The sequence below is a fragment of the Artibeus jamaicensis genome, unplaced genomic scaffold (genome assembly GCF_021234435.1).
Source record: "Artibeus jamaicensis isolate MK-2021 breed Jamaican fruit bat unplaced genomic scaffold, CSHL_Jam_final contig_335, whole genome shotgun sequence".
NCBI classification, from domain to species: domain Eukaryota; kingdom Metazoa; phylum Chordata; class Mammalia; order Chiroptera; family Phyllostomidae; genus Artibeus; species Artibeus jamaicensis.
Window position 1 is genome coordinate 3,220,225 of NW_026521800.1, and position 18,967 is coordinate 3,239,191.

An 18,967-nucleotide genomic window follows, 5' to 3' on the forward strand; every position below is an offset into this window, starting at 1 on the left:
AATGAAAACCAGGAGTTGATGTGGATTTATTTGTGCCCTCTAGCCTTGGCCGTCAGTGACCAGTGGCTCCATTCTACAGTGACCAGCCTCAGAGCCACAGCAGCATTCTTTTGTCATCCATCCAATGAAACGGATGGACTTAAAACTCAATTGTCATTTGACTTTGACTATTATCCAAAGTGCACAGCCAAAAATGGATTGACTAATGAATTATTCAATCCAAAATCACCACAATATATGAGAATGGGAGACTCTGAAACCAAGGCTTCTAACTGCACATTTTGCCATCTCTTTCCAAATATAGACTGAAAGTTTTTAAGATAAATTGATTTTAAGAGATGGTCCTGATTTTAAATGAGCCCTCTGCTTACTTGGAAAGCTGATAGACTCCCACAATGAAGCACTATCATGAATTTCTCCATCAACAGGGCATAAAACAGTACCCCAGCCCAGGAATTGGCATGATTGCTCATAGTTGTTTGGTCTTACTCAGCCTGGTTTTTCATTTCAATGATACAATATTGACAGTAATGTTGGGAGCTTGTCTTCTGCTGCCCCAGCATGGAAACATTGCCAAGGCATGCTCAAGGGGCTGGGGAAGCCACTGGCCCAAGATCCCTCTCTTTTCTGGGGAAATGGTAAGCCACTTTTCCTTTGTGGGACATTTCTCATTTGTGGACTGAGGGTACTGGACAAGATGGTCGTACAATTTCTTTACAATTCCATGATTATCAAAAGTGTAGCAGATCCATGACTTAGAAAATACCTTCGGAGGTTGACAGACCAAGTTAAAATTTCATCTCTTTTTTTAAAAAATATATTTTATTGATTATGTTATTACAGTTGTCCCATTTCCCCCCTTCATTCCCCTCTACCCTGTACACCCTTTCCCTCCCACATTCCCCTCCTTTAGTTCATGTCCATGTGTCTTAAGTTCTTTAGCTTTTATATTTTCTATACTATCCTTGCCCTCCCCCTGTTTATTTCCTGCCTGCCATCTATGCTACTTATTCTCTGTACCTTCCCCCCCTCCTCCTCCCACTCCCCTGTTGTTAACCCTCCATGTTATCTTCGTTTCTGTGGTTCAATTCCTGTTCTAGTTGTTTCCTTAGTTTGTTTTTATTTTATGTGTGGTTATTAGCAATTGTGAGTTTGCTGTCATTTTAGTATACATGTTTTTTTATCTACTTTTTCTTAGATAAGTCCCTTTAACATTTTATATAATAAGGGCTTGGTGATGATGAACTCCTTGAACTTGACCTTATCTGAGAAGCACTTGATCTGCCCTTCCATTCTAAATGAAAGCTTTGCTGGATAGAACAATCTTGGGGGTAGGTCCTTGCCTTTCATGAGTTGGAATACTTCTTTCCAGCCCCTTCTTGCCTGCAAGGTCTCTTCTAAGAAATCAGCTACAGTCTGTGGGAACTCCTTTACAGGTAACTGTCCCCTTATCTCTTGCTGCTTCTAGGATTCTCTCCTTCATTTTAATCTTGGCTAATGTAATTATGATGTGCCTTGGTGTATTCCTCTTTGGGTCCAACTTCTTTGGGACTCTGAGCTCCCTGGACTTCCTGGAAGTCTATTTTCTTTGCCAGATTTGGGGGGGGGGTTCTCCTTTATTATTTATTTAAATAAGTTTTCCACTTGTTGCTGTTCCTCTTCCCCTTCTGGTACCCCTTTAATTCGGATGTTGGAACATTTAAAGATGTCCTGGACGTTCCTTAGCCTCTCCTCATTTTTTTGAATTCTTATTTCTTCATTCTTTTCTGTTTGGCTGTTTTTTCCTTCCTTCTGGTCCACTCCACTGATTTGAGACCCAATTTCCTTCCCATCACTATTGGTTGCCTGTGTATTTTCCTTCATTTCACTTAGTTTAGCCTTCATTTGTTCATCTAATTTGTGACTAAAATCAACCAGTTCTGTGAGCATCCTGATCACCAGTGTTTTGAACTGTGCATCCTGTAGGTTAGCTATCTCTTTATCACTTAGAAGTGTTAGCTCTGGGGCTTTGAACTGTTTTTCTGCCTGAGCCATAATGTTTTGGTCTGTTCGTACCTGTTACCTATGAGGGGCAGAGCCTTAGATGTTCACCAGGGCGAAGCAACCCAAGTCACTGAGTTGTTACGCTGTATGTGGGGGTGGGGTCAGAGAGGGGGAAAAATGGCACTTTGTTTCCCTGTTGTACCTCAGTCTCTTTCACCTCTTCGTCCAAGCAAATTGGGCCTTTCTGATGCTGATTCCCATGTGGGTGGGCTTGTGTGCATTCTAGGACCCTGTCAGTTTCTCCAATGAATTTTCCTGTGAGGGTGGGAGTCTTTTCCTCTGCCTCAACCCCAACAAGTGTTTTCAATCAGTGTTTTGAGGCTTTATTTTCTGGCGCTAGGACCCTAGGTTGCATGATCCATCTTGCTCCCCAGTTACCTGCGCGGTCAACCAGCCACCTTGCACACAGTGCCCTGCTTTTCAGTCGCTGCCTTGCTGGGTCTGCCTGTTGCCACCCCACACCTGGGGTCTGCCAGCTGCTGCCTGGGTGCCCAGGGTCTGCCCAGTGCCGCCTCGTGCGCCTGGGGTGCCTTGTGCGCCCACCGTGACTGCTTCCTGTGCAGAAACCCCTCTCTGCTGGGCTGCCCAACTGCTCCCCACCTACCGGTCTGGATGAGTGTGTCTATTTTAACTCCTTGGTTGCTGGACTGCCATACACAGTTTAATTTTCTTTCAGTTTTGGTTGTTACTTTGTTTCTGATTGTCGTTGTCTTTATTCTGATTGTTCGAGGAGGCACAGTGTGTCTACCTATGCCTCCAACTTGGCCAGAAGTCTCAAAATTTCATCTCTTAAAAGAGTTTTATTGCCCAGACTTGTGTGGCTCTGTTGGTTGGAGCATCAACTCGTGCACCAAAAGTTTGCAGATTTGATCCTGGTTGGGGCACATATGGAAGGAAACCAATGGTCCTCACTCCCCCCTCCAATCTCTCTCTCTAAAATCAATAAAATTTTTTTTTAATTAAGAGTTTTTTTAATTAAAAATATGAGTGAATGAAGAGGAGAGAGAAAGAGAGAAGAGTGGAGGAGGAACAGAGAACCAAGCTTCATGGTCATGCTGTAGCTCATGAGAATGAGCACAGCCTCCAGGAATGTGAGCTCTCCACACAGAAGCACAAGAGTCAGGCCCTGCTGAGATGTTTATGGTGAAGTTGTGCATTGCTCCACCACGAGACCCATGGCATTTCTCAGGGGACACTTTGAGAGGCTGTGGAAGGAGGAGGCAAAACAGATTCAGAATCTGCAGAGAGTTAATACTCTCTGTGGAGATTCAAGGGAGGATTAAATTTATCCTTCTCCAACCAAACCCAGTGGTTAAAGGTCAGAGGTGAGGTGTTATCAGTGCTTAGGTCTGCAGGGAGAAGATGCTGCATCATTTGTTAGAAAGGTTCTACCAAAAGATTATAAGGCAATGGCTGCTTTAGCCAAGGTCATTAAAAAGAAAGTGTTTTCACATCTTGATGAATATGAGAGAAGTGGTATTTTTTATGCCATATTTCCAGCTTCCTTTATTGCTGGAAATACTGTTACTCAGCAAGATAATGAAGGGGATAAGTTCTATGTGATTAATCAAGAAGAGATGGATGTCTATGTCAACAATGAATGGGCAACCAGTGTGAGGAAGGAGAGAGCTTTGAAGAACTTGCATTTACAAAACACCTAGAATAGCTACTGTCAAAGGTAAGACAAATGTGGCACATTGACCAAGACAGCTGTAGAAGCTGTCAAGTTTCTGTCAAGAAGCTGTCAAGCTATCAAGGAAGTCAAGTTTCTTGACTTCCAGTCAAGATGGCAGCATAGGCAGACATGGATGGTTCACCTCTTCACTCAACCACATCAAAATTACAAATAAAAGAACCTATGCACCACAACATTCATAGCAGCACAATTTACAATAGCCGAGAGTTGGAAGCAACCTAGGTGCCCATCAGTAAATGAATGGATCAAAAAATTGTGGTACATATACACAATGGAATTCTATGCAGCAGAGAGAAAGAAGGAGCTACTACCCTTTGCAACAGCATGGATGGAACTGGAAAGCATTATGCTGAGTGAAATAGGCCAGGTGTTGAAAGAAAAATACCATATGATCTTACCTTTAACAGGAAGGTAAACAACAAAACAAATAAGCAAGCAGAATAAAAACGAAGACACTGAAATAGAGAACAAGGGGACAGTGACCAGAGGGGAGAGGGGAGGGAATTTAAGGGGGAAAAAAAGGGGAGGGATTTGGAGGAACAAGTATGAAGGACACAAGGACAAGAACTAAGGGGGGTGGAAATGGGAGGGAGGTGGGGAGCACAGGGTGGGATGGGCTGGGATGGGAGAAATAGACAAAAAACTGTACTTGAAAAATAACTAAATAAAAAATTTTTTAAATTACAAATAAATTATAGAACAGCCATCACACAGAACCATCAGAAATCGAGTTGAATGGAAGTCTGACAACTATGGAATTAAAGAAACCACATCCATCCAGAATGGTAGGAGGGGTGCAGATGTGGAATGAGCTGGTCCCTCACCCATGTGTGGTGGGTAAAAACTGGGGAGGAGTATCTGAGAAGCAAGGAGTCACAGCCCTACACCAGGCCCCCCAGCCCAGGGTTCCAGTCACAGGAAAATAAGTCGCCACAACTAGCTGCAACAACCAGTGAGGATTAAGTTGGTGGAAGAAACTTCTGGAGCCCCCAGCAGTTTCCCTTAGGGAACCCACACATGTACTCAACAATCCCTCTGGGCTTCCATCACTGGGGTAACAGCATAAAAGTCACCAGTTGTATAAAGAGAAGAACCAAAGTCTGGCATCAAGGTGAGCAGAGGCCATTGTAACTTTTCTAAACCTCCCCCCCACACACACACAGAGCTGGTAAACTGGTTCCATATCTGAGATTCCATCAACTTGGCTAACACTGTTTGACCTGCCTTGGAAATCCCCAGAAACTCCAATTTATGGCCCCCAAAAGCAGGGACTTATAGCCAAGATTGTTCTACCCAGCAAAGCTATCATTTACAATTAAAAGGCAGATAAAGAGCTTCCCAGACAAGAAATAAACTAAAGAAGTTCATCATCACCAAAATATTATTACATGCAATGTTAAAGGGACTTCTTTAAGAAAAAGAATATCAAAACTATAAAAAATAAAATGGCCAAAAATACATATCTATCAACAATTGAATCTAAAGAATAAGCAAGAAGAACAGAGACAGCATCATGGATATGAAGAGTGTTCTGATGGTGCCAGATGGGAGCGGGTGTGAGGGAATGGGTGAAGAGGAGAGGGAAATAAGAACTACAAATAGGTAGTAACAATAGCCAGGGGGATATACAGTAGTACAGTATTTGAAATGGAGTTGCCAAAGAACTTATACACATGTCCCATGGACATGAACAATGGTGTGGGGATTGACCGAGGGACTGGGGGCGCTGGATGGAAGGGAGCAAAGGACAAAAAATGAGGACAACTGTAATAGCACAATCAGTAATATATCATTTAAAATAAAAAAGAAGAATCCTTATGGGAAGCACTCTGAGAAGGCAGAAGATATGTGAGGATTTTTTTGTGTGAAGTGTCTCTTTTAGAAACTTTGGACAAGTCTCAAGGTTGCTGATGCACTGGGACTGGTCCAGTTTGAAGATAGGCAGAACGGGGGGCAGAGAGAAATGGGATGAGTTCATCGTTATTTTAGCAGGGTCAGCTGCTGTGCTACAATGTAGGCCAGGAAGTGAAGTGTTTAAGTAGGAAAATTCTGATTTATTTCGGTGAAATAGCACTACTGATAAATCATCCCGGTGCTGCCTCAGTGGCTGCTTGTGGCCCTTCGAAGTGCATTAAGCTGGATCAACCTAGATTCGAATGTGGTCTTGGCCCACGCTCAGATATCCTCAAAGGAGACATCCATCCGGCAGTACAACAGTTTCACGTCACCGTATGTCTGAAATCTGCCTCCTGTGCTTTCCTTTTCTCCTGTCCCTGATCCATGCTTCACTCTTGCAGACTGTTTTATTTTCCCCACATGCAGCACCACGTGGCCACTGGCCTCACAGCTGCTTGTCTATGTTGAAAGTTGCTTTTATTGCACCATTTTGAATTTAGAGCATTAACTGAGTGCTCATGCGTAGTTAAATAAGTGGAGTTCACAGACTCTGCTGTTCCTGCTTTTCTGCTTTCAGTGTTAGTATTCAGCCTGGGCAGCACATGCTGTGCTCTCTGGTGAGGCCAGATCCCTGTTCCAAATGTATTACCATTGGAGTAAGGATGTAACAGTGCAAATTTTTTTCTTAAGTGACGTAATTTTTTAGTTATCATAAGCATATTTTAGGCTGTGGCCATGTATGCTATATTTCTTTATAGAATAAATGATTTTTCATTAAGCTTTAGAGAATTAGGAAAAACAGATATAGAAAATCTTAGGAAGATATCTGCCTGTATTTATACTAGATTAAAGGTGGGAAAATGCCCATTTTTTGCTAATTATCAGATGGATATGATCCATTCCATCTTTTTTTTTCTTTTTAACCAGAATTTTTGTTGCCAAGCTAGTTTGCCTGACATTGGTTATATCTTGTTACTGTTTCCTTTCCAATTTTGAAATATATTTAGGTGTGGCTGTCCATACCTGCCCTTTGAATTTGAAACTAAATCATAGGCTGCAAATATTGGGTTATGTTTAATGACACCTGCCTCAACTCACAAAATCTGATTAGACTTTTATATATCAAGCTGCTGCCAAATACTGATCATCAGATGCTGAATTAAGAATTTGAAGTGTATACTCTTGGTTGTTAACTTAGAGGTTTTGGTCAGTGTCATCCTTCAGTTGACTCCAGGATAATCTGCTATGCACATTAAACACTGAACCCAGGAGATGGCATTTGCTGGGAATAAATGCACTGCGTTATAGCAGAAAAATGGAGGTGATGTTGCTAAAGTGAGAAATGCCAGGTGGACAAAATACAGTGTTAGGAACCTTACTCCACTAAATTCACTGGGGCAAGAGATTTGCAAAGAAGACTTTTACTGAGGTTTGACCTTCCCCCTCCTTTTTACATTAGCTAGAATTTATGGGGTTGGGGGTGGAGTAGGATGGGCCTGGGTTTTTTCAATTTGTTCTAAAAGGCCATCCTGCTGAAAAGTTTGGCTTTCCTATTTAGCATTTATTTCTCTGACAAATGTTTTTGTTTTTTTTGAAGTAAGCTTGTGTTTTGAATTTTAGCTATATTTTAGTATTTTCCAGCCTTATCAACCTTATGTGTTACATTATTCCATGTGCACCAATGATACCCAACATTTTATTTTTATGTTATTTTTTAAACAAAATATCACAGTTCTGTAATGTAGGCACTTATATTTTTACTGTGATTTATATATAATGTAGGGTTATAATTGGGAGTGACTGCAAGCATTTTTCCACTTGTATTAAATTGACTGTGATTATTAATCCCCTCTCCTACCCTTTCCCAAGTAACTTAAATTGGTCATGATCGATTTTTTATATATACAGATTTGAACAGTTTTTAGGTTACTGGGTTTGGAGTATAAATCTGAGAAAGAGGTTTTATTTACATTTTAGTGTGGGATAAAAAGCCACCTTATAACAATTTATTTATGTTTCAAAATAATCTATATTAAACGAGGATTTTCTGATCTAATTTTGTGTTTAGCTACATTTTTATACTTAAAAAATTAAAAGTAAAAATTGTTTTTTTTTAATTTTTTAACTGGAATAAATGGGTTTGAGGTGCCAGTTATCTGGCACCTCCATCATAAGTCAGGTTTGCCTTATACATGAATCAGTCTCTGACGGCAATTTTTTTCTTACAGGGTGCCGCCTTAATTGTGCTAAGACTTCAGTTCATTCTCCTTGCAATAATTTTTACTCCTCTAGAGGGAGGTGTGCTCTTGAAATCTAACTATCAGCATGTATTGCAAGTGCAGGAGGATCGGGAGGCTGTTGATTGCCAGATCTGAAGACTGACCGCACAGGAGTAGTCAAGTCCCCCTCCTTACATTCCCCTTAAAGAAGGATTAAATGAACAGATCTTTATGACAGCAGCTACACGTTTGGTGGTTGATTATTAAATTAATCCTCTTGAAGAACTCTGGAAGAAATAACTCCTCAACAACATATTCCAGAAGTTGTAAGTTCATTTAATCAGTTGTTTGTTTTGCTTTAAAATAATACGCATAGTTCAAGAAAAACACACACAAAAATTTAGACTTTTTAAGGGCCTTAGACTGGGAGTCTGACACTTGATTAACTTGCTAAGACTCTCTGCATCTTTCTGGGCCTCAGTTTCCCCATTCAAAAAAGGGAGATGGTGGAGAGATAAAGTCTCTGAAGGTGATAGGGTTATACTTTCACTCTGGTACCACAGCCACGTGTGCCTGCTGAGCCCTTGCAATGGGATTAGTCTAGATTGTAAGTATGAAACACACACCTGCCCTGGCTGGCATGGCTCAGTGGATTGAATGCTGGCTTGTGAACTGAATGGTTCACCAGTTTGATTCCCAGTCAGCATATGCCTGGGTTGTGGGCCAGGTCCCTGGTTGGGGCATGCGAGAGGCAGCTAATCAATGTATCTCTCACACATTGGTGTTTCTCGCCCTCTCTTTCTCCCCCCCCCCCGTCTAAAAAGTAAATAATAAATAAAATCTTTAAAAAATTAAAATTAAAAAAATAAAATAAAACACATACCATATTTTGAAGACTTAGTAAGAAAAAATATTAATTACAAATAGAATGATATTTTCATATGCTGTATTAAATAAAATATTTTTAAATTGGCTTCATCTATTTTTATTTTTTTGCCGAGTAGAAAGTTTTAAATGTGAATATGTGGCATACAGGCTAGAACAACATACAGACGAAAGAATGAGCAAGGCTTCCCCCCCCAAATCTGAATAGTCTTTTATTAGATACATTTAAAATTTCATATTTGGGAATATTTATTATTTATGAAGATAAAATTGCCATTCCACTTTGTTTGGTTACAGATACTATATATATATTGAATCAGGAAAAATGGGGCTTCTTAAGAATAAATAAATAGAAATAACAAGCAAAATAGACAAGCTCACAGATAGAGAGTGGGATGGCAGCTATTGGGGGGCCGTTTAGGGGGTGGAGAGATTGAGCAGAAAGGAAAAAGGACTCATGGACGTGGACAACAATGTGGTGATTTAAAGGGGGAGGGGGCGCAAGGGGACTAAATGGTAATGAAAAATATACAATATAAATAAATAAATAAGACATTAATCACTTGTTTTTTCCAACACTATAGGGTATGGAAAAGGTAGGTTTACACTTGTGAGTACACAAACCACTCATTGGGAACTGCTCTGCCTGGTTTCAGGAGTTGTAACTGCCCCCCATGGATAAGGCTGAGTAAGTGAACTCTAGTCTGTGAGCCACTCAAGAGACAAAGCTTGTCTCCCTGGCAGCAGCGCTGCTTCTGCTTCATCCCCTGCCCCCAATGCTTGGTTGGTTAGTCAGGGACTGGTAAGACCCCTCAGGGGGGGGGGCAACCTAAGCCAGAGACGATCACTTGGGAGGCCATCAAGAAAGGACTCAGGGGGCTGCAGCAAAGAGGAAGTGATGGACCCTCGTCCCCCCGGCTATTCTGACATAGCCTGAGTTCCCATTTCCATCTGGGAAAAGCGATTCCTGGCTCTAATCCATTTAAGCCTAAAAACCTATGATGGGGAAGGCAGTGCAGCCCTTTGCCAGCTAGAGTGGGATCCAGGGTGATCAGGCCTAAAAAAGAATATGTAAAATCCTGTGAAACCTGCTTTGTTTAGAGTGCTTTCATTCATATGATAAGGGTCCAAGCAGGAAATGAGTATGTCTCCCAAAGTTTTTGCAACTCCCTTACCTGACAGACACTGACTCAGACTAAGCCCTCAGATTAGTTATCTACTGTTTGATCCTTGCCCCCTGACACTGATTGATGAGCTTTACCTGTATTCCTGTGTGTTCCGAACCTAATAAAAGCCATTGAAGAAGAGGTTGTTGGTCCTTCTCTCTCAGAGATTGACCACCTCTCCTCCCCAAGCAGATCATGTCTTGGTACTATTATTTTCATCCATGACAGATGGGTGGGGGGGACTTGTGGGCAAAGTTGCCCCCACAAACACTGAGCTCATTCTTGTATTATTATTTAGTAGAAATGGTATTATTTCCCATGTGAACAACTGTGTGCCCTGTTTTGCCCTGCCCTGTATTTTGTTAGCTTGTCCTGCTCCTCAAATTTCTGTGCCAAAGGTACTCTCACAGGAGGAGCAGGACAGGGCCCCAAGCTGCCTTCTTCTCCACCTCCAAGCTTCTCATGTCAAGAGAAATCTGAAATTTCTTTCAAATCCCTGTTTTAGCTTAAAAAAGATCCACGCATCCCACTTCATAATACATTTCTGTAAAAACTTTTTGGAAAGTTTTAAATCACCATCAAGTAATATTGATAGTCTGGAAGTCGTGCTCCATGTTAATCTGAGGTTTTCCTATGGTGCCTCAGGACATCATCATGTATTTTAAACTCTGTTCTGGGTGAGCATAATGTGGCAGGATTTTTGCAAGTTCAATTCCACCTCCAGGATTTGCTGGACAAACTTGGGTAAGCCAAACCTTCCGAACTTGTCCCTTCATCTGAAATGAGGATGGGATGAAAGTCAAGTGTGATGACAGTGAAAGTTCAAATCTGACACAGAGACTTCTCAGTTAACATTGGTTTCCTCTCAGAATCCTTGGAAACTCTAGTACAAGTTCACCTGCAGTGTTACTTTATTGCTCTATTACCCTCTTCCAACAAGAATACATTTCACTTTACAGTTGGGATCACGTGGCACTTAAAAGCCAAGACTTCCAGAGCCAGTGGTCTTTAAGTCCTTGACAGCCTTTGTAGAAGTAGGAAGGATCACCAAGAAGATGACCTTCACCACCAACACTGCTTCTAGAAAATGTTTTTAAGAGCATGAGAAGGAGTTTGTTTTAATTAGAGATAAATTCACACTAAATTGTAAATGGCTAGTTTCCACTGAGCAAATCTTCCTTAACAAGGCAGAGAGCAGTGGAATGCCCAAAAGGGTGTGGCGGGAAGTGGAGAGAAAGGCACAGAGAAAGAAGAGGGTGGAGACATCGAAAAGCCGAACTTCCTGACTTCACAGTTTTATGTGGGGCTGGCTCTGCCCTAGCTTAGAACAGTGAGAGGAGTTAGCTTGCAGCTTTCCCATCCTGTTAGGAAAGCACTCCCTATTTGGGGCATGGATCTGAGCTGCTGCTTGTGGGCTAAGGTGGAGCTGGCTCGGGGAGCTCACACCCACACCTAGCGCCTGAGTAGGAGAAGCTGGCCTTCCTCATCAGGTGAGGGGGCGTGTGCTCATCCCAGACAAGCTGTGAGGCTGAGGTTGGGAAATCGGCTGAGCATCTGACTCCACTCCACCTTGGGACCCCAGAGTTCCTCTGGGCACACAAGCCAAGTTGCAATTAGGATTCTCAAGGAGAGCCATGGGTTTTCTTGGTTGTTTTGCTTTGGGTGTTTTTGGTTGGTTTTGTTTTGTTGCAAGTTCGTGGCAGCCCTGTGGAGCATCTAGTTACCCAGCCCATTGGATAGTGGAGAGCTGGTAGCTCTTCATTTTGCTGGAAGGCTCAGCTCTGGTTAGGTTCCCCTCCCTTCCTGTGGTAGCATTGCTGCTTCTCTTCCAGTTTACGAATGAGGACAGATTTTATGCTTGTTGCTTTTAGCCAGTGCCTGTCAAGGAAGAGTGTTGCCAAAAACAAACAAACAAACAAACAAACAAACAAACAAAACACAGAGCAGTGATGGGTATTAGCTGGAATTACTCTCCCAGCATCTCTGAAGTAGCTTTGACCTTGGGGAGTTCTGAGATGGCCCAGAATGGGCAAGTGCCCCTGCCCCTGAAGTCTGGGGACGGGGAACAAACCGTGGATTCTCTGGGAGCAGCCCTCCAGAGTGAGACAAGGCTTCCAGAGCTGTCACAGAGATGGAAATCTAACTCTGACTGGGGCAGGCTTGTGCAAACAAGGCAGTCCTAGGGAAAATGAGAGAAAGAAAATGGAAAAAAATCCTTCAGAGATCTTAACTACGGGAAAACATTTTTGTAACAAAGACGGAACAGGCCCCTACAAGAAGGCAAGTGCATAAAAGATCTCTGAACAGTTCTATTTGGGGTTTGAAATTTCAGCTGCTTCTATCTGAAAGCCCAAGGGAGGCCCCACCCAGCCTCTGGGCTCACTGTAGTCCAACCACCTCCTGGGGCCCTCAGCCCTCATGTGCCAGCCAGTAGCAGCATCCCAGCAAACATAGGAATCTGTTTTCCACAACCATGTCTGTGGAGGAAGGGAGGAGTCAGAGTGATATTAAGAATGCATATTAAGGGAGATTTGGATGCAGCTGCTGGAGGTGGGGTGTGGTTGGGGTGGCTGTGCTGCTGTCTGAGCTGCAGTCACGTTGACACAGCACATGCACAGCCACACGCCTGGAAACTCACTGTCTCCAGACCATGAAGGACAATTAGGAAAGCCACCAGGGCCTGTGAGCAGGGGTGGTATAGGATGCATCTGGACCCATGTTTTTAGGAATGTGCATGGCCAGTGCTGGTGAACACTCACAGGACTGGAAACATAGCCTCACACAGCCTGAGTTGCCTCATAGGGAGATGGAAGTGGGTGAGGATCAGGCAGTCTTGGATTTGATGGTACGGACTTAGGGATGCTCTTGGATTAGCTCCTTGAAGCAGGCATGGAAGGTCCGGAGGTGCAGGTGCTTGGAGGAGCCTTGAGGCACCTCCTGGCCACTGCCCATTTTGTTGACCCCAGTTAAGGGCAGGGCTGTCATAAAATCTATGCCCTGGGTGTGGAAATGGGGTCCACTTCTTGATGCCCTGTTAGGATCTTTCTTGAAGGGACTTTAGAAGTTCTCTGTTGCACACAATTACAAGAAGACTAGGGGAAAGTGGAGAGTTGGAAAGACACGGTGGTCAGCACTCTGGTCCTGTTCGAAGGGCAACGACCTGACTGTGGCAGCTCAACTGTTCCCACACAGGGGTGGCCAGGCTGCTCTGGGCTGCTCCCGGAGCTCCACAGGCCACACCACTGCTAACAAGCCTGTCAGCCACGTGAAAGCCTGTCAGCCCGCGTGAAGTTTTGTGGTGTTGGGCTTTTTTGAAGTAGTAGAAAATATGAACAGCATAATGAAATACCAACCAGAGCCTTCCTTGGGCTCTGGTTTGTGTATCTCTCTTGCTGCATTCTTAGAGAGGCTTTGACCACATGGAGTTGGGTCGAAGGTCGCAAAAGAGGTTTAAGAGCTGGGAGTAAATTGTTACAATATATATGCACTTGCATACCTTAGATTCTTTTCCAACACCCATCCTCCACCAAAAAATAAAATAAAATAAAAACAAACCCCCCTGCAAAAAAAGAAAAGAAATTAAAAGCAACAGTAACTATACAGTTCATTCATTCTTTTTTAACCCTGAAGTTCATGTTATTCTAAGCCTCCTGATGATTGATATGTTATTGTGGGATACACAATGGCTATATTTCAGCTCCTGCATTTAATGTAACTATTTTGTGATAAAATAACACACACACACGTACACATCACCATACACAGAACAATTAGGAAATAATGCAAGACTTTTTAAGTGCTAAATTGTGTGGCCCAGGCAATGTATGCTATGGATGTGCAGAGCAGAGAGCATGGCCTGGAGCAGCTGGGTGATGCTGGAAGCTAGACTGGGGGATGGTAAGTTAGGTTGGGGTATAGGAGGGTGAAAAGCTGAGCTTGTGGCAGAGAGCTTGTGACTGATGCAGCTTAAACAGTAAGGACAAAAATATTATTTTTATTGTCTGTTTTGGCATTGTTTTTAATATTATAACCAATCAGAATGGACCCTGGCTGTGGTGATGGAGTAGAGTTTTGGAGGCCTCTTCCATGACCAGCATGTAGCCATTGTGGAGGGATATGGGAAAGTCTAGCAAATACCAGAGGAGAAATGGAAAACTAGGATAATAGTCACTCAGGGAGCTCTGAACAGCAGCTCTTAACAGAGCAGCACAGGAATATTCCAATATGCTAGCAACTCGTATGTCTGGTCCAGGGAGTACCTGCTGAATATGAGCCCTTAACAAGACAAACATTTTTTCTCAAGGGAGAATTTAGAGGTAGGACCATTCTGGATGGTACATATTACAGTCCAAGGTCTTCATCAGGGACCTGGCTCTTAATAGTATGCTCTCCTGCCATGATTAGTGCATCTCGTGCTCATGACAGTATCCAGATGTAGAAAAAAGGCCTTTTCTTTCTCCTGTTTTTCTTTTTATCAGCCAAGAACATGTCTGTTCAGCGGTCTCCCTTCAGATCTCCATGAGAACTGCACTGCCCTGCAGTGGCTGACCCAGAAAAGGAAGGGACTAATCCTGTGGGAGGACGGGGCCCGTTTCCCTGCAGCACACGTTCACCACCCAGAGGTGCACGTGTACTTGAGTGAACTTTGGGTTCTCTCAGGGCGGGAAGAGAAAATGGGGTTGAGCACGCAACCAACGGTGTGCATCTAGCTAGGTTACACGAAGATGCAACCATTTATAGAGGGTCTTCTCCAGGTGAAGAAGCTCTGATTTAATCAGCAAACCCATTTGTGCACTTACAATGACAATTTGGTGAGCACTTACTGTTTATCTCCATACTGTTTCCTATACGGCTGTTTCATTTACAATCCTACCAGCAGTCCACAAGGATTCCAAACACTTTACATGCATTATCTCTCGGAATCTTCAGGAACCCCTGAGATGCTGTGACTCAGTGCCAGAAAGGTTATGCACCCTGCAGTTTACCAGGCAGTAAATTACAGCAGAGGGACAGGTGGTAGAATGGAAGTGACATTTCATTACAATGATGTGTAGAATAGATTGGGAAGCAGAGAAGCTGATGGCATGGGTACTTGTTACAAAGCTCTGGAAATGATGCTGCTTAGAGATGAGGGTCAGGACCACTGAGAAATGACATTGTGAGTACCTGTTGTGTGTAAAGAACTTTACCAGGCAGGTTTTCTCATTCAATTTCTTCATTTGCACAAGAATTTGTGGAATAGGTACTTTTTATAGTGGTAAAAACCTCATAATAATTAAGGTTTTATTTATTTACTTTTTAGAGAGGGGAAGGGAGAGAGAAAGAGAGGGAGAGAAATATTGATGTGCGAGAGAAACATTGATCAGTTGCCTCCTGCATGCCCCGAACTGGGCACTTGACCCACAACACAGGCATGTGCCCTGACTGGGAGTCGAACTGATACGATTTCAGTTTGCAGGCTGGCACTCAATCCACTGAGCCACACCAGACAGGGCAAAACCATAATATTAAATTTGCTATCGTAACCATCTTCAACTGTACAGTTCAGTAGTGTTAAGTATCTTTGCATTGTTGTGCAACAGTTCTAGAAGTTTTCATCTTGCAAAAACTGAAAGTCTATACTCACTAAATACTATCTCCCCTTCCCCCTTTCCCCAGCTTCTTTCATTTTTCTGTTTCTATGATTTTGACTACTTTAGATACTTTATCTGAATAAAACTGAACAGTATTTACCCTTTTGTGACCGGCTTATTTCATTTAGCATATCCTTAATGTTTATCCATGTTGTAGCATGTGACATGATTTCCTCTAAAAAGGAATACTCCTCTAATACTCCATTCTAAGTACATACTACATTTTCTTCATCCATCATTCTGTCGATAGACATTTGAGTTACTTTCACCTTTTGGCTATTATGGATAGTAATGCTCTGAACACAGGATACAAATATCTCTTTGAGATGCTGCTTTCAATTCTCTTGGATGAACACCCAGAAGTGGGATTGCTGGATCATATTAATTCTATTAATAATTACATATAATTTTATGTAATTTTATATAATTATATGATACGTCATCATATAATCCTGTTTTTTATTTTTTGAGCAAACTCCATCTGTTTTCCATAATGGCTGTTTTATTTTACATTTTCACCAATACATAGGGATTCCAATTTTTCTGTGTCTTTGCCAACACTTGTTATTTTGTGTTCTTTTGATAGTAGCCATCCTAATGAAATGTGAGGTGTTAGTTATCTCATTGTAGTTTTGATTTGCACTTCTCTTTGACTTGTAGTGTTGAACCCCTTTTTATATGTTTGTTAGTATTGGTATGTCTTTGGAAAATGGGCTATTCAAGTCTGCGCATTTTAAAATCAGGTTATTTGTTTTTCTTTTGTTTTTTTGAGTTATAGAAGTTCCTTATTATTTTGAATATTAACCCCCCATCAGATATATTATTTGCAAATGTTTTCTCTCTTTCTGTTGTTTGCCTTTTCACTTATTTCATTTTCAGGATAAATGTTTTTGTACTAATTACAATTAAATGAATTAATACTTGAAAAAATAGTTCATATGGCTCTCTCCTCAAATATACTGTGAGATACTTAAGAGTCTTTTCTTGTCTTTTATCCCTAGCATCAACACAATGCCTTCCTGTGGATGCTTGTTGAGTAAGAGAATAGACTGAGCTTCAGTGCTTACGTGGCTTTCTCAAAGTCCCATCACTACCACGAGGCAGTACCAGAATTTGAATTTGGGGCTCCAATATCAGTTTTCTTTCTACTATACTACAGATTCTCAAATCACTGTCAGACATTCTCCTGATCTAAAAAGGCTGAGTCCCTGCTCTGATTTCATGAGTGAATAATGCATGGTTTCAGCAATTTTTTATTGTTAAATATGGTGAAAGCTACTCACTAGTGACCTGCTAAGGGAGTTAGTAAATATTACTAAAACATGATAGTCACCAACCAAAGTTAGCAAATCACTTGAGGTTCCTGAGGATTCAACAGCCATGTTTCTTTTAAGAAGTCTGACTTCTTAGGAACTTTGGAAACATTTTGGTGTTATCTACTAGAGTTGAATTTACCATCTGGTTATTTGCCCATTCCACTATTATGTATATACCTTATGCCTATACCGTCCAATATGGAACCCTCTTGGTTACATGTGACTATTTAAATTTTTAAAAATTTAGATATATTTTTAGAAAGGGGAAGGGAGGGAGTAAGAGAGAGAGAGAAACATCAGTGTGTGATTGTCTCTCACACACCCCCTACTGGGGACCTGGCCCGCAACTCAGGTATGTGCCCTGACTGGGAATGGAACCAGGGACCATTTGGTTTGCAAGCTGGCACTGAATCCACTGAGGCCACACCACCCAGGGCTATTTAAATTTTAATTAAGTGCAATGAAATAAAAATCAAGTTCCTCAGTCACATCAGTCACATTTCAAATATTCAATGGCCACATGTGGCTGGTGGCCACTGTATTGTCCAACACAGATGTAAAACATTTTCATCACTGCAGAAAGTTCTATCAGATAGGCACTATCCTAGAGAAACATGTATGAATATTCACTGGATGCCAGAAACAAGAATGTTCATAGCCCCTTTGCTTGTAATAACCCCAGACTATTAGCAGCTTAAGTGTCCATCGGCAGTAGAATGGAGAAAGAAGCTTATTCATATGATGAATTATTTTTTTTAAATAAATTTATTTATTTTTTTTGAATTGTTTATGCTGTTACAGTTGTTCTATTCCCCCCTTCATTCCCCTCCACCCTGCCCCCCCAACCCCACCATTACCCCCCCTTTAGCTTATGTCCATGTGTCTCAAGTCCTTTAGGTTCTATATTTCCCATACTATTCTTGCCCCCCCCATCTATTTTCTATCTACTGTCTATGCTACTTGTTTTCTGTACCTTCTCTCCCCGTCTCCTCCTCCCACTCCCCTGTTGCTAACCCTCCTTGAGATCTTCATTTCTATGTTTCCACTCCTGATCTAGCTGTCCTTTTAGTTTGCTTTCGTTTTAGGTGTGGTTGTTAATAACTGTGAGTTTGTTGTCCTTTCACTGTTCATGTTTCTTTAACTTCTTTTTCTTAGATAAGTCCCTTTAACATTTCATATAATAAGGGCCTGGTGATGATGAACTCCTTGAATTTGGTCTTATCTGAGAAGCACCTTATCTGTCCTTCCGTTCTAAATGAAAGTTTTGCTGGGTAGAGCAATCTTGGTTGTAGGTCTTTAGATTTCATGACTTGGAATAGCTCTTTCCAGCCCCTTCTTGCCTGTAAGGTCTCTTTTGAGAAATCCGCTGACAGTCTGATGGGGACTCCTTTGTAGGTGACTGTCCCCTTAGCTCTTGCTGCTTCTAGGATTCTCTCCTTCATTTTAATCTTGACTAATGTAATGATGATGTGCCTTGGTGTGTTCCTTCTTGGGTCCAACTTCTTTGGGACTCTCTGAGCTTCCTGGATTTCCCGGAAGTCTGTTTCCTTTGCCAGATTGGGGAAATTTTCTTTTATTATTTGTTCAAATAGTTTTTCCACTGGTGGTTGTGTCTTTCCCCCTTCTGGTACCCCTATAATTCGGATATTGGAGCGTTTATAGATGTCCTGGAGGTTCCTAAGCTTCTCCTCATTTTTCTGAATTCTTATTTCTTCATTCCTTTCTGATTGATCATTTTTTTCTTCCTTCTGGTTCACTCCATTGATTTGAGTCCCAGTTTTTTTTTCATCTCTATGGGTTTCCTGTGGAATTCCATTCATTTCCCTTAATTTAGCCTTCATATGTTTCTCTAATTTGTGGCTATAGTCCACCAGATCTGTGAGGAAGCTGATGACCAGTGTTTTAAACTGTGCGTCTGAGAGATTTGCTATTTCTTCGTCACTTAGATTTATCTCCGGGGCTTTGAGGTCCCCCTGCGACATTTTTGGTCTGTTCTGGCCCTTTAAGTGAGAGAAGCGGCGCCTTGGAGTCCCAGGTCGCTGGGTTGTGACGCTGTATGTGGGGGCGTGGTCAGAGCGGGGAAAAGGCGCCGCCGCCACCGCTGCCGCCACCG

At 42.1% G+C, this 18,967-nt stretch overlaps 1 pseudogene; it reads left to right on the forward strand.

Annotated features, from left to right (window-relative positions):
* The first annotated feature begins 580 nt into the window (after positions 1-580).
* Positions 581-5,978, forward strand: LOC119063943 (cAMP-dependent protein kinase type I-alpha regulatory subunit-like; annotated as a pseudogene).
* The last annotated feature ends 12,989 nt before the right edge of the window (positions 5,979-18,967 follow it).